Genomic DNA, 26,091 nt, shown 5'->3' with positions numbered 1-26,091 from the left:
CAGAATGGATTGAAAATTCTTGGCTATATATCAGATTGCGCACCTTCCTGGGAAGGGAGGTGGGGAGGGAGGGGAAGAAAAATTTAAGTGATTGTCAATCATTCAAAATAAATTAATTAAAATTTAAAAAAAAGAAAATTCAAGGCTACATTTGTGTGTCTTTTCTCCCAAAACCCATCCCATAATTGCCATTTTAATCTTTTGTCATCTTTGTCAATATACTGGGTAGGTAATGGAACCTCACTGTTGTTTTAAGTTTCATCTTATTGTTATTATTATTGATTTACAGTGTTTTTCATATGGATGATAATAGCTTTCATTTAATCATTTGATAACTGCCTGTTTGTATCTTATGACAAATTATCTAATGGTGGGGTTATATGCATATATACACATGGAGATGGACATGGTGATTATATGCACATATATGTATACATGGACATGTATATGTATGCATACATGTGTGTTTGTACAGACAACTATACAAAATATATATCTATATATGTAAACTTCTTTTATATCATGGATATCATACCTTCATCAGGAAAGTTTACTACAAAGATTTTTTCACCCACTTAATTATTTCCTTTCTAGCTCTAACTTCATTGTGCAAAAGATTTTGAATTTTATGTAACATCCATTTGATCTTCTTTATCCTTTGTTTAGTTAGGAATTTTCTCCCATCCATAGTTATGAAAATTATCTCCTTCTCTTTAATTTTTTTATCTGACCTTATATGTTTCAGTCACATATTCGTTTGGCATTGAATTTGGTATATGGTATAAGATATTGGTTTAAACCTAATTTCTTTCAGATGATCTTAGTTTTCTTAAAAGTTTGAATAAATTATTTTTACTCTAGTTGGTGGCATGCTTGGGTTAAATGAAGAATGTGATACTACTATATGTTTAATTGCTTTTAAATCTTGTATTCATAATTTATTCCATTCATCAACTTTTCTGTGTTTCAACTAGTATGAATAATTTTGATAACTATTAGTTTATAGTATAAATTGAAATCTGGTACTGTTGGCCTCTTTCCTTTTCACTTTTTGATTAGTCCCTTGGAAATGACTGACTTTTTGTTTTCTCAAGTAAATTTTATCATTATTATATCTACTTCAACAAAATAAGTCTTCAGCAGGTTAGTTGGTATGACACTAAATTTGTAAATTAATTTAGGTAGTATTGTTAGTTTTGTTATATTGGGATAGTCCAACCATAAACAATTAATTTTTTCTCCAATTATTTAAGACCATTTATTTTTGAAAAGAGTATTTTGTGGTTGTATTGATAGAAATCTTTCATTTTCTTAGTATATTATGTGAACTTCTAGATTTTTAAAAATATATTTTATGTGAATTTTGAGTGTAATTTCTTTTTTCTATAACCTTTTATTTTTTAATTTATATACAGAATGATTAATTTTTTAGGCAAATTTTGTTTGTTGTTCAGTTGTTTCAGTTGTGTCCTACTCTTCTTGACCCCATTTGGGGTTTTCTTGGAAAAGATACTACAGTAGTTTGCATTTCTTTCTCCAGCTCATTTTGCAGATGAGGAAATTGAGTCAAACAGGGTTAAGTGACTTGCCCAGCATCAATAAGTGTCTGAGGTTGGATATGAACTCAGTTCTTCCTGACTGCAGGCCTGGAACTCTATCCACTGCATCACCTATCTGTCCTATTTTATACCCTGCTACATTATTGAAGTTTTTAATGATTTCAATTAATTTTAATTGATTCTATGAGATTCTCTAAATGAACTATTATACCATTTGCAAAAAGTAAATTTTTTTATTTTTCTATACTTATTTACTCAGCCTCTTTTTATTGTATTATTGTTATTACTAACATTCATACAATTATTTTAAATAACAGAGGTGACAATGGACAGCCTTGTTTTACCCCTAATCTTATTAGAAAGACCTCTAGCATTTCTCCATTATAGATAATGTTACCTCTTGATTAGGAAGATAGAATTGACTACATTAAGGAAAGATTCATTTATTTTTATCTTTTTCATGGTTTTAATATGTTTTCCTGTATCTATTGTTATTAAATTATTGTCAATTTTATTATTAATATTGTCTATTATATTTATAATTTTCATAATATTGATGCAACCTTGCATTCATAGTACAAACTCAACCAAATCATAGCAAACAAATTTTTGACCATGTTGCTTTAGGCTCCTTGTTAACATTAGCAATATTTTTTGCATCAATATTCATTTGAGATATTACTCTTTAATATTTTTTGCTTTTTCTCTCCCTGCTTTGAGTATCAAGATGATATTTATTTCATGGAAGAAGTTTGATAGAATGTCCTTTTTCAGTATTTTTTGCAAGCAATTTATGTAATATCAGAGTTAGTTCTTCTTTAAATGTTTGATAAAATTTAATTGTAAATCCAATGAGTCCTATGATTTTTTCTAAGAAATATTTGTTTAAATTACCTATTTCTTATATTATTGATCTGGGTATTTTACATTTTTGTAAGTATTCCATTTAAGTTAACAGTTTTACTGGCATATAATTCACAGAAGTATTTTCTGATAATTTTCCTTTATTTCCTCTTCACCTGTTTTAATTCCTTCACAAAAATTTTTTATCTTGAAACTTAGTTTTCCTCTCTTTGGGGATCAAATTAGCCAATTATCTGTCTATCTTACTTATCTTTACTTTAAAAAAAAAATTTATCTCCTCAGTGGTTTTACCTGGCACTTTTCAATGGCTTTTGAAGAAGGTGGTTAAAACCAAGAATTATCTGGAGGTCTTGGTTTATCCTGATGATTTTACTGACTTTGTTAAGACATTGGAGGAATATGAGAATGTTTTGCATGACTTCATGTGTATGATGAGTATCATATTTCTTGCCTTCTCAATTGGGTCGGGGAGGGGTGGAAGGAAGAAAAGAATTTAGAACTTAAAAATAATTTTTTTTAAAAAAAGGAAAAACACAAGAAAAGACTAATAAAAACATTAGATCATCTGGAAATTATTGGTCTAAAACTGTTTGTTAATTAAGAGTTCTGCAAAGCTACTGTCAAGTATGAGCTACATAGTGTTTCAAAAGGGAATGAGCACATATCCAACGAAGACAGAAATAGACAATTGACTATATGCCAAGAAACTTCAAGAACAAAATATTTTTCTCAGATTTATTGGAACTTTGTGGAAAACTATGCCATCATCACAAAGCCACTTAGTGATCTAATTTGTAGTTAGTGATTGAGAAGAATTAAAAAAAATCAGGAAAGGGCAATGTAGTCTGAGCCTTTGACAGAATTTAAAAATCATTGGAGTGAAAAGTGAGATCAAAAGATTTGGTCAAAAGACTAAGGCATACACCACTTTTGAATTATGTAGAACCATGCAAACTTTTTGATGCTGCATGATATTGATAGCCTGGAAGACTTGGGAAATGACATACCAATAGAGTGAAGGTCATCAGAAACCTACTTCATCTGTATGAGATGGGATGCCTAAATACAACACATTTTTCATCCAACTCAACATAGGGTACAATGCTAGGCAACGTGAGAGACAAACACAAAGTTACACAAAATATTTATCCCTATGTTCAGATAGCTTAAAACTTTAAAGGAATGATAAGAGAAAGACATAAATAACTGCAATACAAGGAAATGACATTTGAGTCTCACACACAAAGTCTTATAGACATATGGAGAGGAGAATATGAGAATAATGATGGCGAGACATATACTGGTTTTAATATTATAATAAATTAGAGTATCCTTATTAATTCTTAAACTGTTAAGTGTCATCCAATTTGTACTTTATAATATTTACATGGAAGCATAGAGAATACTATCACTGTAAGTTAAACTGACTGAAAACTATTTGTTTAAATAAATGCTTTGAAGGAAATTTATTCCACAGTCTCATGATTTTACTAATAATAAATGGACTAGGTCCATTGTTAATTGGATTTTGCCCCCACAGCAATTGACTTAATCTTGCCAATAGTGCAATAGCTGCATCTAATTTTTGATTTATGATAAAAAACAAAATTTGTTTTCAGTGTCAGAATTATGAGTAACTCCTGAGCCTGCTAGATTCTCATTGGCAGAAGTATTAATAAATAAGTTGTCTGTAAACCAATTAGCATTGATTGTGGGTCGACTGAAAGGTCAACTGAAGCCTTATGCATTATTCTCAAAAACACTCAATTTTAAAGTTTATTTTTAGCTTCAATGTAATGATTATAACCTATTAATAATCAATATTGATTAACTATTGGCTTGCTTAAATATTAACTGTCATCATTATTAATAATACTATTAAGTTGGTAATAATAATAATAATAAGCATTGATATAACCCTTTAAGGTTTGTAAAATGCTTTACATATATTAACTCATTTGATCCTCACAACAACCCTGTGAAAAAGGTATTATTATCCCCATTTTACAGATGAGGAAAGTGAAGCTGAGAGAGATTGTGACTTATCCAGGATCACAGAACAAAGGATTTGAACTTGGATTTTCCTGACTCCAAATCCAAAGCTTTCTTCATCATGCCACCTTGCTGCCAGAAAAGTGGTAGAATACTTGAAATATTATAAAGTGTTTTACATTTTTTACCTTATTTAATTCCCATAACTAACTACTTTTGGTAGGCACCAAAAATCCTTAAAAAAGAAATTAATCTGGGAATGGTTACAATCCTATCACTTTCATTATCTTTTTCTTATTAACCTCATCCCACAATGGTCTTTTCTTCTCTGGATTCTTTTAGCACATAGAATCTACCAATACAATCCATCACTCACTTAAGCAGTCTTGTCTTGGTTTCTATTAACACAAAGAATTACATAATCTCAGAGTGGAAAGGACTCGAACACTCCAATCTGCATCTTCAGAGAAATTATCTCGACAACATCCTCTGCTTGAAGAGCTCCAGGGATGGGGAAGTCAACATATTCATATTCATATTCATAAAGTTTTTCTTTATATTGAGTCAAAATCTGCCTCTCTGAAACTTCCATGCATTGCTCTCAGTTCTGATTTCAGCAATTAAACAGAATAAGTTTCAATGGCTTCCAAATGATAGCACTCCAAATATTCAAAGACATTAATCATGTTCTCCCAAAGTCTTCTTTTTTTCATGCTAAACATCCCTAATTGCTTCAAATGACCCTTCTATGGAATTATCTCCAGGAGTATTTTCATCATCTGGGTTTCTTTCTGGATACACTTTAACTTGACAAAACTCTTCTTAAACCGTAGCACCCCTATTAAATGCATTTTTTTTATTTGGTTTGAACAGTGTAGAGTTCAATGCAACTATTCCTTCATTCATGATGCAATCTACAGTCATTTTACATTTTTTTTTTTGCTGGTATGCCACCCTCTTGATATGACTTGTTAAGCATGAAATTTGGAAGCATATTATCTATGCTTTCTTCTAAATCATTGATAAAAAAAAGGTAAAATAGCATAAAGGTCCAGGATTGATCTGTGAGGCTCTCTGCTAGAAACTTCCCTGAAGGTTGATATTAATCCTCTAATCCATCTTTTAGACCAGTCATTGAACTGGTTCTGTATCTATCTATATTCAGTCTGTATCTCTCCACCATTTCCACGATAATCTCCTCATAGACTTAATTTGTTTTTGAAATCCATGTCTGTATCCAACATCTATAGCACTGACCTTATCAACTGGTGTAATAACCCTTTCGAAAAAGGAAATAAGGTTACCCCAGCATGACTTTCCAACTCTAAATCCTATGATACCATGACCTCTTCTTGATGAATCTATTCTGGTTTTAGTGATCCCCATCTAAATGCTAAATTTAGAGAGAAATGGAATTTTGTCAAGAATCAAAGTCAAGCCTCCTTTTCTATACTTGGGATATTTTTCTCTTTTTAGAAAACTGGGCAAATATTTGCTCAACTCTAATCCTAAAATATCATCCTTGTTTTTCTATGACTTTTCAATGATCAACTGTTGCTGAGCAATAACATATTAATTCTTTCAGTAGACTGGGATATGATATGGTCTAGACTGACTGCCTTCTCACTTAACCTGTAATCAGATTCGATTTTCTGTTTTTATAAAAAAAATCATTGTTATCATTTGTTTATTTATCACCTACATTTCTTATTGTATCTATCTTCCTACTCCCTTTCAGAGAAACAGACTTCATAATAAATTTTTTAAGAGGAAGAAGATGAGGGGAATTTTTCAAAACTAAGAATAAACAATCTGTAATAAAAATAAAGTTCATTGTGAGGGGAAGGGGATAAGTGAAGGGGGGTGATAGAAGGGAAAGCAGATTAGGGGAGGGGGTGGTCAGAAGCAAAACACTTTTGAAGAGGGACAGGGTGAAAGGAGAGAAAGAATAGAATAAATGGGGATGGAGGAATAGTATGGAGGGAAATATAGTTAGCAATAATAACTGTGAAAAAATTTTGAAGCAAGTTTCTCTGATAAAAACCTCATTTCTCAAACATGTAGAGAACTGAGTCAAATTTATAAAAATAAGAGCTATTCCTCAATTGATAAATGATAATGTAATCAGTTTTCAGATGAGGTAATCAAAGTTATCTATAGCCATATGCAAAAATATTCTAACTCACTATTGATTGGAGAAATGCAAATTAAAACAACCCTGAGATACCACCTCATATCTATTAGATTGTCTAATAGGACAGAAAAAATGACGAATATTGGAAGAGACGTGGGAAAAATGAGACATTAATGCATTGTTGGGGGAGTCGTGAACCGATTCACAGCAGTTTGGAACAATGCCCCAAAAGCTATAAAACCAGGCATACTCTTCGATCTAGCAATACCACTACTAGGTCTGTATCCTAAAAGAGATAAAAAAAGAAAAGGAACCTACATGTAGAAAAATATTTATAGTGGCTCTTTTCTAAAGAAATTTTTCTAAATTTCTAAAGATTTAGAAATTGAGGGGATGCCCATCAATTGGGGAATGACTGATTATGTTGGAATACTATTGTACTATAAGAAATGATGAGCAGGATGCTCTCAGAAAAACATGGGCTTGCATGGGCTGATGCAAAGTGAAATGTACTATTTATAAAGTAACAGCAATATTGTAAGATGAACAGCTGTGAATGACTTAGCTATTCTCAGCAATACTATCCAAGATTACTCTGAAGGACTTATTATGAAAAATTCTATCCATCCCCAGAGAAAGAACTGATGGTGTCTGAATACAGATTGAAGTATATTTTTTTTACTTTTTTTGAGGTTTTTTTTGGGTCTATGTTTTCTTTCACAATATGATATTACTGATATGTTTTACAGGACTACACATGTATAACACATTGAATTGCTTGCCTTCTCAATGGCAGGATGGGAAGGAGAGGGAGAAAGAGAGAGAATTTGGAACTCAAAGTTCTAAAAACAAATGTTAAAAATTGTTTTTTACATGCAACTGGGCAAAAACAAAATACTAAATAAATACAAAAAAAAGAGATAAAGCTTATTTTAGGTCTTCAATAGATATAATGTCCTTTCCCATGTTTCCCTCTTCTATTGCTTTAGGGAGTTTATATTAGATGACACATAGGAGTATAGCCACAACTGTTCTGAGTTTTAGGAAAACACCTAACATTTAGGCAGGGTATTGGTTCTTTGCCTTCATTTAAATTTATATCTAATTCTAGTTAACCCTTGGTCTTTTTGTGAATCAATCAAGATTCAGGTTATTAGAAATGTTTGGGTAAAGAAACAATATACTTTTTTCCCTACGACCAGGCCTTTGTAAACTCTTTTGGCTCCTAATCTCTATCTTGCAGTTTTATACTAGTCTGTTGTTTTATAAAAGATCCACAAAGTGAGATTACATTTCATCAACTAGTCTGAACATTCCTCCAATCAAGTCATTGTAGTTCAACAAAGACTTTTCACATTAATATAATATCTTTGATTGATAGTCTTATTTGAGACTTGATCTGGCCTCATTAAGGTATCAGTGTATATTCTAATTTTTAGGGTAAAGGAGGGAAGGGAAGATGCATTTATTAAGCACCTACTATGTGTCAGGCACTGTGCTAAGTGCTTTATAAATATCATCTAAGTGGAGTGGTGGTAACTTGATTGAATTAATCAATGATCTATCCTTACATTATCAACACCTCTCATTTCTGCAAGTCATCTAATTATATCTGTCCTTTGGGGTCAAGTTTGTTCTTTGTAAGTTTGCAACATTCATTTCTACTGTTTTTGATAGCTGTTCTTTTCCTTTACATTGCTGTAGTCATTGTATAAATCATTTTTCTGGTTCTGCTTAATTAGTTTTACATAATTTCACATAAATCCTTTCATGTTTCTCTGTGCTAATGCTATTCATAACTTCTTAAGGGCCTACTATTTGCCAGGCCAGACTGGGTTAAGCAATGGGCCAAAAAATTAGTCTCTTTCATTGCTTAATTCCAAATTGTGCTCAGGAATGGTTATATCAATTGACAGCTCAACCAACAATGCATTAGTGTACCTATCTTTCCACAACCTCTCTGAAATTGATTATTCTTAACCTTTGTCATCTTGGCCATTTTGGTAGATATAAGGTGAAATTTCAGTGTTATTTAAACATTCATTTCTATCATCTGAAGCCTTTCATATGGTTCCTAATAACTAGAAATTCTTCTTTTGAGAAGTTTGTTCATATCCTTTGATCACTTCTTTATTTAGGAATTTTGTCTTATCTATTCATGTTTTAGTTGTATATGTATATATAAGATCTATCTATCTTTCTGTCTGTCTGTCTGTTTGTCTATCTTTTGGATATCAGATCCTTATTTGATGATATTTAATATAAAGATTTTTCCCTATTCCAGTGTTTCTCCTCTTGTTCTAGTTGCTCAGCCAAAATTTCATGTAATCAAAATTATCCTTTTTTTTTTTGGAATTGCCTGTATTCTTTATTTGGTTAAGATATCATTACCTAGTCATACCTATGAAACATATTTGATATGCATGATCAAATGATATGAACAAACTTCCTCCAAATGTATTTTGATATACTTTTGTCGAGCTCTGAAAAGATTCTTGGTAGTCTGATTGGTGTAGCACTAAATCTGTAAGTTGACTTAGAGGGTATTGCTATTTTATTACATTGATAAGTACTAAGTATTCCTTCAGCTATTTGTTATTTATTTCTTTAAGAAGTGCTTAGTATTAGTATCTATTCAGTATATTGGTTACTTCAGTAGATTGACTCCCAGACAATCCATGCATTTTGTAGTTATTCTGAATGGGGTTTCTACTTCTAGTATTCTACTTCTAGAATGGGGTTTGTTGTTATTATATAGAAATGTTATTGATTTTTATAGATTTATTTTGTAGACTGAAACTTTGTGCTGCTATTATTTCTCTCAATTAATTTTTTTGCTGATCGCTTAGGATTTTCTAGGTAATCATGTCAGAACATAAGGATAGTTTTCTCTCTTCTTTGCCTATCTTTATGTCTTTAATTTCTTTCTCTTGTTTTATTGTTACTACTGGAATTTATAGAACTGTGTCAAACTAGAAAGGAAAGGGGGTATCTGTTTTATTTCTGTATTTATTGGGAAAGCTTCCAGCATTTTTATTCATTTCATTTAGGTATTATTCATTCATTTATTCATTTCACATATTTTTTATTATATTAAAGTAATTCATCTGCTTATAATTTGTAAGGTATAGTTCTTTACTTTTTTTTCTGAGCAAAAATGAGTATTATACTTTGCCAAGTACTCTTTCTGCGTCTATTGTGATAATCTTATGGCTCGGGATGCTTTTTTTTTTTTAAATAAGACTGTAATCATTTTTTTTCTATTGTTGGACTTTCCCTGTATCCCTGGTATAAATCTAATTTAATCATAAGAAATTATTTTTGGGGGAGATAATTTGCTATAATCTTTTGTGTGAGAATTTTTAAACATATTTCTAATTTTGATGATTTCTTCTTTTGTTCTTAATTTGGCTTTATTTATTGACTTTCTAATTTTCTAAATGTGTCATCACTTTATTAATATTTTTTAAAATTTTATCAATACATTTTAGGGAAATACAGTTATTACTTTATGGACTGTTTTATCTGTTTCCCAGAAATTTTGATGTCTCTTTATTATTAGTTTTTTTCAGTTATTAATCATTTCTAAGATTTATTCCTTGATGTATTCATTATTTAGGATTTTGTTATTAAATCTCCTTTTAGGACAGCTTCCCCTTCTGTTGCTTCAATTGATATGATTGGCATTTTCAGTGGATTCTGGCAAAGCTCTTTCTCTCAGGTTATAGGTTGGTATAAAATCAATTTATGAGATAAAATACAACCATGAGGAAATCACAGACCCCATACCCAATAGTTTGATTAGTTCACTGTCTTTGGAGAAGCACAATGTCAACACAAAGAGAACAAATCTACTAACCTAGGACATGGGTAGAATTATAAATATTGTAATACATTATTCTCTTATATTAAAATCAAAGTTTATTCAGCCATTTTGCAATCATTGCACATACAAATTGTTCACATTTTCTTTTTGTTACAAGTGGGGCATCTAACAATAATTTCATATAGACAGGTCTGCTTTTCTCTCTTTTTTATTATAAGATAAAACCTTTGCAATAGAATTGGCAGGTCAAAAGGTGCATTTAGTTTTGTGACTATTCTTGGCAACTTCTATTTGCTTCTCTAAAGTTTCCATTCTGGAATGCCCCTCAAAATGCCTCACAGGGCTTGTTTTTCTACAGTGCTACCAATTTTGAATTTTAATGAAATAATATTTTATTTTTGAAATCTAGGAAGCACTTCAAAAGAAATGAAATTACCCCCAAAATGGAAAGTTTTCCTCTTGATATTAGATTGTGGATTTTTAAGCACCTTGAGAGTAGATGCCTTATTCTTGCACAATTTAAAAAGGACCTTGCACAATTCCTGCACGAAGGAGGAATACAATTAATATTTGTTAAAGGAATGATTATTCTTCTAGGTAAAATAGTCCCTTTGAATTCAGACAGGATCATATGGTCTTAAAGTTAGAATTGATCCCAGAGACCAACTAGTCCAACCCCTTCATTTTACAGATGTAGGAACTGAGTTCCCAACACATGAAATGACTTGCCTAAAGCTGCACAAGAAACAAAAGAGTTGGGATTTAATCCCAGGTCTCTGACTTCAATTCCAGTTCTATGCCATGCTGTCAAGTTCTCCACTGGCAGCTGCTGTCACAGAAGGAGCCAAATTGCTTATGTAGGCTTATGTTACCTCAGCCTCTAATCTGTGGATTATAAAATTGGGTTAATTGTTATTATATGACATGATAAAAAAAAAAACCAAACCAAACAACCAACTATAAAAAAGCAGGTTTCATTCATTAGTGTTCTAATCTCACTTTACTGTGTTTTTGTTGTGGTTTTCTTTTTATCCTTGGATTAATTGTCCTTTTTCACAAGGATGCTATGATGATTTAAACCATATAATGGCAATATGCCATTAAAATCATGGATTCAATTGGGCTTTACAGGCCAATTCACAATGAATACCAAGGAACAAAACACATGAAAAGATATTAACATAATATTAGTGAAAATCAATTGCCCTTGTACTGATGAAACTACTTTGTTGTATGGGAAATCTATCATACCTACAGTGATTAGATAGGACATGGACTAGAGGGTGAGGATATTTTTTTAGATAAGAGATATTTCTGTTGATTAGGATTTGTTTTAATGATTTTTGATTTGGGTTAAGAATATATGTGAAAACTTACTTATATACAAAAGTTGAACCAGAGAGTATGTTGAAATTTAGTCAAAGGAAATGCTTCATAATGGTAGGGCTAAATCTTTAGAAAAGCCAGCATGAGGAAAACTCATTCCCTTACTCCCTACGTTGTTCTCCAAACATTACTGACTGTGATAATGCCAAGTCAAATCTATGCCCAAGAATTAGACACAGTAGGTCTGAGCTGAGTATGAAAATGTCAAACATAGGCTACACTTAGGGGAGGCATATCAGGACTATATACGGCAGTGTTAGCGAAGTAAGTTACTTAGCAACCCTAAATGTTGTTAAATGTAAAAATTGGGGAAAATCTTGCTAATGTTTACACTGAGGTCCACATGGCTTACCAAAGAGGTCGGTCTTACATAAAATGATGAAGCAGGAGAAACCAATTCTTTTGCACCTGTTCTCATACTCAACATACCTATTTAAAGGGAAAAAGTTTTTTACGTGTGATCATATTTTGGTTGGCATGCATCTTTATAATTGTATAATTTTAATTAATGAGTGGTAACACAGATTTTATAGAAGTGTATATAGAGTAATGTCAACTGTAGTTCACTCCCTTTCATTAAGTCTTCTTTATTCTTAGGAAGTAATAAGGCAGTAATTATCACAATTATCTGGTACTGGCTAAGAAATAGAAAGATAGATCAGTGGAACAGAGGAGACATACAATTTACAGTAGAAAATGAATATAGTAATCATGTATTTGGCAAGTGTAAAAGCTTAAGTTTTTGAGATAAGAATTCATTATTTGGTAAAAAGTTGTTGGGAAAACTGGAAAGTAGTCTGGTAGAAATTGGACATAGACCAATATCTTACACCATTTACCAAGATAAAGTCAAAATGGGCACATGACATAGATATAAAGAGAGATGTTACAAGAAAATTTGAAGAACATGAAATATATTACCTATCAGACTTATGGATACGTGAACAATTTATGAATAAATAAGAGATAACAGAGTGAGGTGTAAAATGAATAATTTCAATTACTTGCATTAAAATTTCTAGACCACTTTGCTTATGTACATTGGAACACAAAAATCAGAGATCATAACAATTGACTGCACCCCCTTTGCTGATATTTACTATTGTGAATTAATTAATGGGCATTTCTTCCGCTATTATTCTTCTTTCTATGTTACACCTTCTGTCATCAGCAATATTTGTCACCAATGCCTATCTTCGTCTCATGCCTTCTTTTGTGACCATCTCATTGTTTGTTTCTTTGATTTAATTTAAAGACTTTTATTTAAAATTTAAAGAATATATATTTTTAAAAATTTTACTTAAAATGTAAATAATTATATTTTTTGAACATCATCAGAGATGTTTCAGACTTAATATGATCAAACAGTCCATTATTACTATTATTTGTAGTATTTTGTGTCTGCTGTTCAACAATCAAACTTCTGTATCCCAAAGAAATGAAAGAAAAGGGAAAAGGACATTTTTGTACAAGAAAATATTTGTAGCAGTTTTTTTGTGGTGGCAAAGAATTGGAAATCAAGGGAATGCTCATCAACTGGGAAATGGCTAAACAAGTTATGGTATATGATTGTGATAGAATACTATTGTGCTATAAGAAATTATAAGTAGGGTGGTTTCAGAAAAATCTGGAAAGACTTAATATGAACTGAAGCAAAGTGAAGTGAGCAGAACCAGAAGAACATTATACACAGTAACAACAATATTGTAAGGTTCATCAACTCTAAAAGACTTAACTACCCTGATCAAGACAATGATCCAAGACAATTCCAAAGAACCCATGTTAAAAAATGCTATACATCTCCAGAGAAAGAACTGATGGACTCTGAATGCAGATTGAAGCCTTTAAAAATTAATTAATTAATTAATTAATTGTTTTTAACATTTACTTCCATAAGATTCTGAGTTCTAAATCTTCTACCCTTCCCTCCCCAAGACAGCATGCAATCTGATATAGGCTATACATGTATAATCACATTACACATATTTCAACATTGGTCATGTTGTAATGAAGAATTAGAACAAAAGGTAAAAACCATGAGAAAAAAGAAACAAAAAAAATAGAAAATAGTATGCTTCTATCTGCATTCCGACTCCATAGTTCTTTCTCTGTATGTGGATACTATTTTCCACCATTTCCACCATATTTCTATCTTTTGGAATTGTCTTAGATCCTTGTATTGCTGAAAAGAGTTAAGTCTATCAAAGCTGGTCATCACACAATGTTGCTGTTACTATGTACAATGTTCTGGTTCTGCTCACTTGACTCAGCATCAGTTCATGTAAGTCTTTCCAGGTTTTTCTGAAGTCCACTTGCTCAACATTTCTTATGGAACAATAGTATTCCATTACATTCATATATCACAACTTGTTCAGCCATTCCCCAATTGATGGGTATCCCCTCAATTTCCAATTTTTAGCCACCACAAAAAAAGCTGCTATAAATATTTTTATACATGTGGGTCCTTTTCCCATTTTTATCAAGCATACTTTCTTAAACTTTCTTTATTTTCTTTGTTTTTTTTTCCTGTGTTTTCTTTTGCAATGTGGCTAATATGGAAATAAGTTTTGTATGACTTTATGTGTATAATCAACATAAAATTGCTTACCTTCTCAAGGAAGGGGGAAGGGCAGGAGGATGGGAGAGAATTTAGAACTAAAAATTAAAAAAATGTTAAATTTTTTTTACATCTAATTAGGAAATATTTAATTAAATAAATAAAAAATATATTGAAAAGGTTTTTTTTTTGTTTTGGTTTTTAGAATTGAACTTCTGGTATTCTGGGCTATTTTTATATTATTAGGCTTCCTGGAGTCTTGTCATGCCCAATTCTATTTCTAAGACAACACTTCCTTCCTGTTCCCATTTCAGTCTTCATCTAGGGTCAGTCCCTGTCATCCTCTCCTTTCCAAAACTACTTAGGTCAATGGATAACTCTAGTGCTGTCTTCTCAATACTTGACTAGAAAGATGCTGAAGAAAAATGTCAATGAATTTGAATGAATTATGCTTCATTTCCCATTAGAGTCACTGCTTAGTTTTGACTCTACTATCATCATACCCTGCTTACCTTGTTAAGCTCATCACAGACCAATCATTATTTTCAGCTTTGGTACTCAGAGGTAAGCAGAAAACTCTTAAAGCTTCCCTTTAAAGAGAACCCAGAAGCTCACTCAACTCTTCAGTTTTCCACCAACTGTGTTGCTTGGCTTCTACTCCACCATCATCATGTCCTTGAGGTGGGAATCCTCTTCTCTCCCCCAGCCTTTTGCTTTTCAGCTTCCTTCTGTGTGTCTTCCTACATTAGATTGCAAACTCTTTAGAGGCAGAGACTATATTTCTTTTTCTGTTTTGTATACATATTGCTTAGCACAGTGCCTGGCACATAGCAGATGCTTAATAAATATTTATTGAATTATATTGTAAACCTTTTCCTACTTCATCATTTCAACTAATATTGGCTCTGCATGGGATTCTTAGTCTTTGTAAAAGAACAACCCATTTCTTGCTCTAGCACTTATGGAAATTATATACTCTTCTAGATGAATTGAAGTTCTATCAGCAAAGCAGATTCTTCTCTGTCTTTAAATACCAATCTTTCTTTGGACACAAAGTCCATCACATAGCTTGAACCAGAGTACCTACAGTACCTTTTTTAATTTACCAGTTGGATGCTTTGCTAACTAACACCAGAGGAAATATACAGTAGTCTATAAGCAATTCTAAAAATTCATTCAGGTTTTTTCTCATTGAGCCTCATATCCCATTAGGAAGGCACTGAACTCCATTTTTTTTTACAATCTGAAAATAGCATAGGTATATTTGGTTACTATTAGAATTAGGCTTTTAAAAATGCTTTATTTGATACTGAAAATATACTATCCAGGTAGTATCAAAATATATTTCAAAATATATCATTCCTTTTAGCAACATTGCTAGATCTTTCCCACTTCCACTCTCTCCTTCTAATCTGTCATTCATATTGCTACCAGATGAATCATTTAGAATCCTGAATCTGGTCATGCCAGTTAGTCAACAAGTATTTATTAAGCCTTACTATGGTGCCAGCCACAATACTAGGCAGTAGGGATACAAAGAAAAAAAAAACAAAAATAAAAATAATCCCTACTCTCCAATAGTTTACATTCCATTAAGGAAAATAATATGTAAATAATGAATGTCACACATACTCAAAAATCTTCTGTCGTTTGTTATTGCTTCCTGGATAAAGTTCAAACTCCATTGAAGTTTTGCATTCAACGCCCTCCACAGTTTGGAGCCACCCTGCTTTTCAGGCTTATCCCATCTTAATCCTCTCCATGTGATCCATGCCCCAGCCAGTCTGGACTGTTCTCTGTCCTCTTAACATGAGCTTCTCTCCTTTGCCTCCATGCCTTTTCTCAGGGCAAACCTTATACCGGACATGCCCTCCCTCCCTTCTTCTTCTTGTAAATTCCTGTCCATCCTTTAAAATTCAACTCATCTTCCATCTCCTCTAAGAAGCCTTCCTGATGCTCCCAATTATCAATGACTTTTTCTTTCTGAGACTTCATAATTTGTTTTGCAATACTCTAATGCAATTATTATAATTGCTTTTACATTATAGCTAGCTGTGTTCTATCTTCAGAATATACTTTGAGCTACATAAGAACAGAGACCCTATTTTATCTTTCATTTAAACTATTCCAGTGCCTAACACAGTGCTTTTTACCCAGTAGATACTTAAATAAAGCTTTTTGAATTAAGTTGGACATTATCTAAATTATCCTGTGCAAGGGGAGGGATGTACTTTACTTGAACCATCTGGATAGTTGAAAAGAAAGAGTTTGGAAGGATCTTAACTACTTCATATAGTTTCCTTGGTTCTTAGAAGTTGAGGCACATACACCTAGCTAATCTGTGGTTGGAAGGTCACCTGGGGCTGTAAGTATGTAGCTGGTTCTCTTTGGGCCAATTGGACAAGGTCATTCTCTACTTACATTTCTATTTACTCATTTTAGTACTGTTTGTTATAGGCCACCTTCATTTATGTTCTGTACATATTTACTAGCATCACTTAAAGTTGTTTGCCTCAGAAGGGATTGATTGAACCACTGCCTAGAGAGTCATGCACTTGCTAACCTCTATTTGCCCATCTCATGTTACCGGATTCCCGTTTCTGCACCAGATTTGGCTTGATCTCAAGAAGCAGTAATCTGGTCTTCTTCAAGTGTTAAACTCAGTCCTGCATAATGACTTGAGACGGTCTTTTGTTCCTTATTGGATTATTGATTGACTTTTTCAGGCTCATGATCTAAGGAAATAACCTGCTTTGAATTAGGGATTAAGTGACTGATGTGCAGTTTGCCAAGCGATCAGATAATAAGGTAAAATGTCTGCACCTAGAAATGAAATGATTTAGACCATGCTTAGCACAGTGCCCTGCACATATCAGGTGCTTAGTAAATGCTAGTTGACTGATTGGCTGACTGTTTCCTTCTCCTTTAGACCAATTCTGTTTCAGGTGGCCAAAGCTAGGTATGGCCAACTTTCTAAAATGGTAGTTGTGATGAAGAGTTGAGCCCAGCTGGCTTCAGTAGCAGTCCTGGAATAACGAAAGATCACAGTCCAAATTTTAGAAAACAGAAGAGACCTCATTGATTGTGGAGATGTCTCTAAATTGATCACTAGATGGCAGCATATTGAAGTATACACACTCTTCCTTGCTTTCTATTTTAGCTACAGAGCACTGTAGAAAACTTATGGAAATGGCAGGCTCCCATGATGGCCTTCTGACTTCATTGTTAACTCCAATGCCCCCTTTCTTCTCCCTTGGCTTCAGAGACCTCTCCAGGCACTCTCTCTCTCTCTACCTCGAAAGTTATTAAATCCCATAGCAAGAAGCCTAGATGATTCCACAGATGACTTTGTCATGGTGGTTGCTTAAGTATGTTAGAAATATGGAGGAGAGACAGTGGGCGGGGCTAGGGCTCGGCGGGGGGGCAGCGCTCCGGAGACTGGAGGCTCTGGGCAGTTCAGCGGTCTCCATCAGCTGCCTCCTGGCCTGCCTGGCCCGGACCCCAGTCGCTCTCCCTCCAGCCCCGTCTATCAAGCCCCAGCCCCGGCAGAGCTGTCTCGGGCGGGGACGGAGGACAGGTGGCCCAGGCAGTGTCCGGAGCAGCCTGAGCCCGAGCTCGGGAGATGAGGATCTTGCGTCTGCCGGGCCAGCCATGCTAAGAGCCCAGGCGGAGCCCCCGAGGCGCCCGGAACATCCATGCGATTCAAGAGCCGATTCCAGTGGTTCTTGCACCCTCGGGCCCCAGCCAACAGCCCCCTAAACCTACTTGCTATGAACACGCAGCTAACTGTTACACGCATGAACTCCTCATTGTTCTTGCTATTGTAGGCAGTGCACATCGACTATCAGATGACTGCTGGGGAAAGATCACAGAATAGATTTATGGAATGCCTTATGTGCCCTCTTCATTGTTTCCACAGCGTTTCACATTGTTTCGTAAAAAGAGAGTCACTTAAGGACAATAGAGCTTTGTTTTCATATGTGCAATAGAATGGTGACCTATTTCTTCATTGCTGCCTCCTACGCACCATGGTTAAATCTCCGTGGACTTGGACCCCTAGCATCTCATATGCGTTGGTTTATCTGGCTCATGGCATCTGGAGGAACCATTTATGTATTTCTCTACCACGAAAAGTATAAAGTAGTCGAGCTCTTATTCTGTCTAACAACGGGATATTTTCCTGCCTTGGTAGTAACATCAACGACAAGTGATTTTGACACAAGCTACACATGTGCAGCCATGCAAAACATATTTCCATACCAGTCATGCTGTGATAGAAAACACAGACCAAAAAAGAAAGAAAGAAAAACAAAACAAGAAAGAGAAAGTAAAAAAAGAAGCATGTCTTGATCTGCACTCAGATTCCAACCAGTTCCCCACCCTGAAGATGGATAGCATGCTTCATCACAAATCCCTCAGAACGATGCTGAATCACTGCACCAATGAGAATAGCCAAGTCATTCACAGTTGATCAACCCACAATGCCACTGTCACCCACCACAACATTCTCATGATTCTACTCCTCTCGCCATCAGTCCATAATAACACTGATGGGCTTCAAGAACTTGCCTGTGGAGGCTCAATTTATTGCTTGGGAGTTGTGTTCTTCAAAAGTGATGGCATCATTCCATTCACTCATGACATCAGGCACTTTTTAGTGGCCACAGCGGTGACAGTACATCGCTATGCCATTTGGAAATCCTTATCGAAGTCCTACAGACTTTATCTGGTACTTATGATCCAACTTGTGCTAAGTCTCCAAGTCAGTATTACTTCAGTTGTGGAATTGGGGGTAGAAGACAGTAGACAATTGCACAGAAAAAAAAAAAAACTGCACTGACTTTGCTAGATTTTTTAAAAAATACAATTACTGTGAACTGAAATTATGATCTATATTGGGTGAGTTCCTCCCCTCAGCAAATGAGATACTGTATTAACTGTCTATTCCTTTCTACCCTCATGAAATACTCTGCATAGAATGGCCAATGGATATTTACAAATGAGAGTTTTGTATTTTAATCTTACTAATTTCACTGCATGAATTTTCTAAATTTTAGTAACTCGAAGTGTAAGAAGTCAGTGCTTAAGTGCAATAACAAATTCTTTTTTTTTCTTTTTTAAAAATATTTTCTATCACTTTATCCATTAGCTTTGTGGACAGAACTCAGACTGCTTTTTTGCCACATTTCATTGCGCCATAACGTGCTTATTTTTAAATGGAAACTTTAGGTTTTTGTAAATTTTTTAAAGGATTTCATTGAGAAGACATCTATGCAGTTATTCATTCATCTGGGTTGAAAATCTCTGCAACCAGCAAACATTCCACATATTGATAAACATTATACCTCTTCCAGTGGTTTTATTATGTCAATTAATTGCCAGTTTTTTAAAACTACAGATTCAAAACTTGCCCGCCAACTTGTATCTATAAATTCAATGCTGCTTTGGAAACTTAATGTAGTCTATTTTTAATGGAAAAGTTCTTTTGACCTCATTAGCTTTTATGGAGACCTGACTCTCCCTCTGCCTTTGCTACCATTACTTCCGGGATCCTTTGGATCAACTTTTCGATCATAAGCGTCATCATCAATATGGGGATAGTTCTGTATCAGGTCAGTATTCATGTGGTTGGGCTAACCATCGGTTGACAATCCTTGAAGATTATGATGAATTAAATTGAATGTTCATTGCCTATTTGGTGTCCAGTGATGGAGTTTAGCTTTAGTATTAACTATCTTCACATGTGAAATTTGCTTTAAATTCTGTAGTTAGAAGCATCAATTCATTTATACTCCTATCTTTCAACACACTTTTCCTTTTCTTCCTATAAAATTTTTTGAACATTATGGGATCGAAAGTCATAAGTCTAGAATGCATGGTTCAAGTCTCATCTCAATGTCATGGTGGTAGTATGTTTAGCATGTTATTGTATCTTGTCTTAACCTTCTATCAATGTCTTATATTAGGACTGACACTGTCACTTCATTCACTTGATCTTTCATGTTGGTATTTTTAATAACGAAACAACCTCTTGCCTTCAGCTTTGGTTCCAGGTATTGCACTTTTTCCACTAATGGGCCTGATTAATGAGAATTACCTAACATTGATAACCTACTTTAGACTTACTAATGTGGTCAATTTTAATTATTTTTTTATTGGTGTGGGCTTCAAAGGTGATAAATTTTGTTGTTGTTTTAATATGTTAAGAACTCTGCGCATTTGTGTAAATTATGTGGGCATGAACGAGCAGAAGACCTCTATAGTATTAAGTGGTAAACACAAAACTACATGTTCTAAAGCAGGCCCCAGTTACAGCAAGCACAGATCACTCTTTTGTATGCATGATTCTCACACATTGGGATGCCTGATATCTTCCTGTGTACATTTGTTTTACTATATTACTGGTTTTTGTGTGTTTCTTTACTCTGTTCAAAAGCAGCACTGTCAAAACCACTTAAACTTATGTAAATCCTGCTGTAGTCTTGAATAAAACTGTAATTTGGAAAAAAAAGTATGTGGGAGAAAGGAAACTGAACACTATACAAGATGAAAGGAGGAAGAGTGGTGAGCAACTAGACTCATGCTGTTGTTAAAAAACTAGATTTCTTCCATAGTGGGTGCAATGAATAGAAGGCTAGGTCTAGAATCAGAAACACTGGAGTTCAAATCTAGCCTCAGACACTTGCTAGCTGTGTAACTCTAGGCAAGTCACTTAATTTCTGCCTCAGTTTTCTCAGCTATAAAATGAGGATAATAAATAACATCTGCCTCCTAGAGTTGTTGTGACGATCAAATAAAAGCCCTTAGCACAGTGAATGGCACATAGTAGGTGCTTAATAATTCTTCCCTCTTTAGAGATTTAAGGCAGTTCTATCAGTCTGGACTCCAGAAGTATGTGGGGGGAGGGAGGTTGATGAGAGGGAAGAAGCACCCATGCAAACAGCTCCTCATATCCCATCTCCTCTATGAAGCCTGCTTTCACAAAATGAGTAAGAGAGGTGGATTTGTTTCTCCTTCACTTAATAAATGAAGGCTAAGACTCATATACCCACTATCTCCTCCCGGGTCTTTGGTGTTGTTGTGCCACCTAGCTGCCCATCTTGGGTCATTAGCAGGCAAAAATAGTCCCAATTATAAACTTTTGGTTCTTGACCCATGGCTTCATCTGCTGATACTATGATTTCAATGGCTTCTTTTCCTGAGTGTCCTTGACCATCCAGCATTTGGATTCTGGACGTTCACTTCTCTCAAAGTCATTGAGCCCTAGTAGAGCTCTCTGTGATGTTATCATTTTCAGTCCCGATGCTTAGGTCAAGACTTACAGGAAAATCAGCGAATCCTAGAGGCAGAGTTAGAACAGACTCTAGAGGATACTGGGTCCCACTCATGGCTGAATCACAGTCCTCTCTACAACTACCCCAACAAGTGGTCACCTTTGTTTCAATATTTCTTTTTTTTTCTTTGTGTTTTTTTTTTTTGGATGAGGCAATCGGGGTTAAGTGACTTGCCCAGGGTCACACAGCTAGTAAATGTCAAGTGTCTGAGGTCAAATTTGAACTCATGTCCTCCTGACTCCAAGGCTGGAGCTCTATCCACTGCGCCACCTAGCTGCCCCTCTTTCAGTACTTCTAGTGAGAGGAGATATATGTTCTCCTTATCCAGCCCAGTCCATGTCTGGGTCATTCTCATTGTTAGGGAGGGTTTCCTTAGATTAAGCCTACACTCACCTCTTTATAAATTACACAGATTGCTCATAGTCCTGCCCTCTGGGTCCCAGTTGTTGTTGTTGAGTCGTTTCAGTTGTAACAGACTCTTCATGACTCCATTTGAGGTTTTCTTGGCAGAGATACTGGAGCAGTTTGCCATTTCCTTCTCCAGATCATTTTACAGATGAGGAAACTGAGGCAAACAGGGTTAAGTGACTTGCCCAGGGTCACATAGCTAGTAAGTGTCTGAATCTGGATTTGAGCTTGAATTGTCCTGACTCTAGGCCCAGTACTGTATCTACTGTGCCATATAGCTGCTAAGAGGGACTTTAAACTTCTTATTTTGGTCATTACTCCAATCTTGTCTCAATTCCTTCTGTATATTAGGGGAATGGGGAATCCTGGGGAGAGATAGAAGCAAAACAATTGTCTCTTTGAAAGAGAGGTCTGAGAACCTTTGCTTTTCTATTTTGAAATAGAAGCTCAACTCACCTTTATTTTCTCCTGTAACAGCAGATTCTCTCATCTTATGTGCAGGAGGAAATAAGAGGTGGCAGAGAGAAGATTCTGTCATTACCTGAAAAAAGAAAAATAAATAAAGCAGTTTCTGCTTGTGATTCTGAGTCTTTTCCCTTTCTTCTTCCTATAGACCTTATAGCATTTCTTTCAACAAAAGATACCTTAGTGAGTGAGGCATCAGACTTTTAAAAAATGTCCTATTTCATTTAGTAAATCTTGCGTGATATAACTATATCATGCAAAAAGCATGGAATTTTAATTCAGAAGTCCTTTGGACAGCAAGGAAGTCAAATCAGTCAGTACTTGAAGAAATTCAGGCTATTGGCTGGAAAGTCAAATACTAAAGCTGAAGCTTAAATATTTTGGCCACATAATGAGAAGATGGGACTCATTGGAAAAGACCCTGATGTTGGGAAAGATTGAGGATGAAAGGAGAAGGGGATGGCAGAGGATGAGATGGATAGATAATGTCATGGAAACAATGAACATGAACTTGAACAGACTTTGAGAGATAGTGGAAGGTAGAAGGTTTGGACCACTGCCTTCTTTAAGTCATTTTCCCTCTTATCACATTTCCCCCTCCCCCAACCTCTTAATCCTTTCTTCTCCTACTTCCCTTCTGGGAACCATGGATTTCTATACTTCACTAGATATTCTTCCCTCTTTCAACTTGTTCAGATAGAAGTAAGGTTCAAGCATTGCCTCCTCCCCCCATTTCCCTTTCCACCATAAAAATTTTTCCTTGCATGTTCTTTTATGTGAGATAATTTCTCCCGTTCTTCCTCTCCCTTCTTCCAGTGCATCCCTCTTTCTCACTCTTTCATTTTTTTGAGATCATCTAGATATAACTGACTCAGACCTGTGCCCTCTGTCCACATAGACTACTTCTAATTGCTCTAATAATGATAAAGTTCTTAGGAGTTACATGTATCATCTTTCTATATAGGAATGTAAACAGTTCAATTTCTTGAGTCTCTTATGATTTCTCTTTCATGTTTACCTTTTTATTTTTCTCTTGAGTGTTGTCTTTGAATGTCAAAATTTCTCTTCAGTTCTGGTCTTTTCATCAGGAATACTTAAAAGTCCTCTATTTCATTAAATATCTACTTTTCCCCTGAAAGATTCTGAGTTTTTCTAGGTAGGTTACTCTTGCCTATAATCCTAGTTCTTTTGCCTTCTGGAATATCATATTCTAAGATCTCTGATTCTTTATCATGATAGCTGCTAAATCTTGTGTTATCCTTCTCTGTCTCTATAATATTTGAATGATTTCTTTTGACTGCTTTCAGTATTGTCTTCTTGACATGAGAGCTCTGGAAATTTGGCTAAAATATTTCTGGGAGTTTTCATTTTGGGATCTGTTTCAGGAGGTTATCAGTAGATTCTTTCAGTTTCTATTTTGCACTCTGGCTCTGAGATATCTGGGCAGTTTTCCTTTATAATTCCTTGAAATATGATGTATCTTTTAAAAAATCATGGCTTTCAGGTAGTCCAATAATTCTTAAATTATTTCTTCTCAATGTGTTTTCCAGGTCAGTTGTTTTTCTGATGAGATTTCACATTTTCTTCTGTTTTTTTCATTCTTTTGAATTTGTTTTGTTGTTTCTCCATTTCATGGAGTCATAAGTTTCCCCTTGCCAAATTTCAATTAAGGAATTATTTTCTTCAGTGAAGTCTTGTACCTCTTTTCCCATTTGGTATTTCTGCATTTTAAGGAATTATTTTTTTCAGTTAGGTTTTGTACCTCTTTTGTCATTTGGCCCATCCTGGTTTTTAAAGAGTTATTTTCTTGAGTATATTTCTGTGCCAATGAACAAATAGTCAAACAATATGAATATGCAGTTTTCATAGAATTCCAAGCTATTAACAATAATGGAGAAAAAAGTCTGAATCAAAAATAGAGAAATACAAATGATAATAACTTTGAATTTCCATCTCATTTATACCTGTCAGACTGAAAAAGATGACAAAAAAAGGAAAATGGAAAATGTTGGGGGAGCTATGGGAAAATAGCTAAACAGCTGTAGATAGAACTGTGAACTGGTCTAGCCATCGTGGGAAGCAATTTGGAAGAATTCTCAAAAAGTTACTAAATTTTCTTTGCAAACTCTTTGACTCAGCTATATACTACCTCTAGAAAACAAAGAGGAAAGAGACATATGAATAAAGGGGAGGTGTTCTTTTATTCGGGAATGGCTAAACAAATTGTGGTATATGAATGTATTGAAATATTATTGTTCCATGAGAAATAATGAAATGTACAATTTCAAAGGAAACTAGGAAGATCTCTCTAAAGTTATGCAGATCAAATTCAGCAGAAATAGAAAAATTTGTACCGTAACATTATTATTATTGTTGCTCATTTGTTTCAGTTGTGTCTGACACTTTGTGACACCATTTGGGGTTTTTTTTGGCAAAGATACTGTGATGGTATGCCATTTCCTTCTCCAGAATAATATTATAGAGAAAAACAATTTTGAAAGACTTTAGAAGTCTGATCAGTGTAATGATAAAACATGAGTCCAAAAGAATAAAGAAGATATAGAAATAAGCATACATTTTTGAGTATGTCTATTGTGAGATTTTCTTTTCCTGAACTATACAGCTATGTATTGAGAGATTATTTTTATTTTTTGTGGTTTTAAATATTTGCATACTTTGGAAAGGAAAGATTAATTTTTAAAATGCTTGTTAATTAAAAACTACAAATATAAATAAGGAAAAATTTTAAAATGAGATCACAGCAATAATACTAATAATCCTCTCAAAGCTCAAACCATTATTTATTGAGTTGGACTTGTATTCTTAAATTAAAATTCACTGGGAACACATTTAAAGCCTTTAACACCTCTACTATGCTGATTTTAACATATACTTTTGGAAAAAGAAAAGGAATTCCATGTGTATTCCTAGTGTGGAAGCAGGGCTCAATGATCTGCATTTCTATGGGTCTTCTCCAGCTTCAGTGATTTTTTTTTTGTATTAAAATCTTTGAATGTCAAATACTTTTAAAAATAATTTCCTTAATTTGAAAACCTGTATTTCAAAGGAAATTTAGTGCAAATGTTAATGATACATTGGTACTTAATTCATCATTTTGTTAGGTTTTCAAAGAGTTATTTAATGAACTTTTTCATAAACATTTTAAGTTTTTTTCTCTTTGAACTCAATGTCGCACTGTCAGTGCTAAATGGACTCTGAGTTGGAAAGTTACATTTTATTTTGTCTGAGACGCCAAGAGGTTCAACAAGATTTTCAAAAGTTAGCAAATTGTATTTTCCTATTGCTGCAATGCAGACTCCACTATATCATTAAGCAATATTGATTGGGTTCCAAGACACTGAAGAAGATGCAAAGCCAGCCAAAAATAGTCCATTTGTTTTCATTATGTATAGCAAATTAAGTATGGAAGGCAAATACCATATGAAGGAAGAAGAAACTAAAATTTAGTCTCACATTTGTAAATTTAGCTTCTTTTAAAAACATGAATGTTAAATATGTATTCCAGAGCCAGTGCAAGAGATTTGTTTGACCTGGGCAAAGTTTGA

At 34.1% G+C, this 26,091-nt stretch overlaps 1 long non-coding RNA gene and 1 pseudogene across 2 annotated transcripts in view; both read left to right on the top strand.

The window, feature by feature from the left end:
- LOC114054450 overlaps positions 1-26,091 on the top strand; it is a 145,112-nt gene that overhangs the window by 95,821 nt on the left and 23,200 nt on the right. The window lies entirely within an intron of this gene.
- LOC114054448 lies at positions 18,014-19,057 on the top strand (annotated as a pseudogene).

This window comes from Vombatus ursinus, unplaced genomic scaffold (genome assembly GCF_900497805.2).
Source record: "Vombatus ursinus unplaced genomic scaffold, bare-nosed wombat genome assembly UNPS02014813.1, whole genome shotgun sequence".
Lineage (NCBI taxonomy): Eukaryota > Metazoa > Chordata > Mammalia > Diprotodontia > Vombatidae > Vombatus > Vombatus ursinus.
Note: the sequence above shows the minus strand (reverse complement) of the source record. Positions and strands in the feature narration are given on the sequence as shown.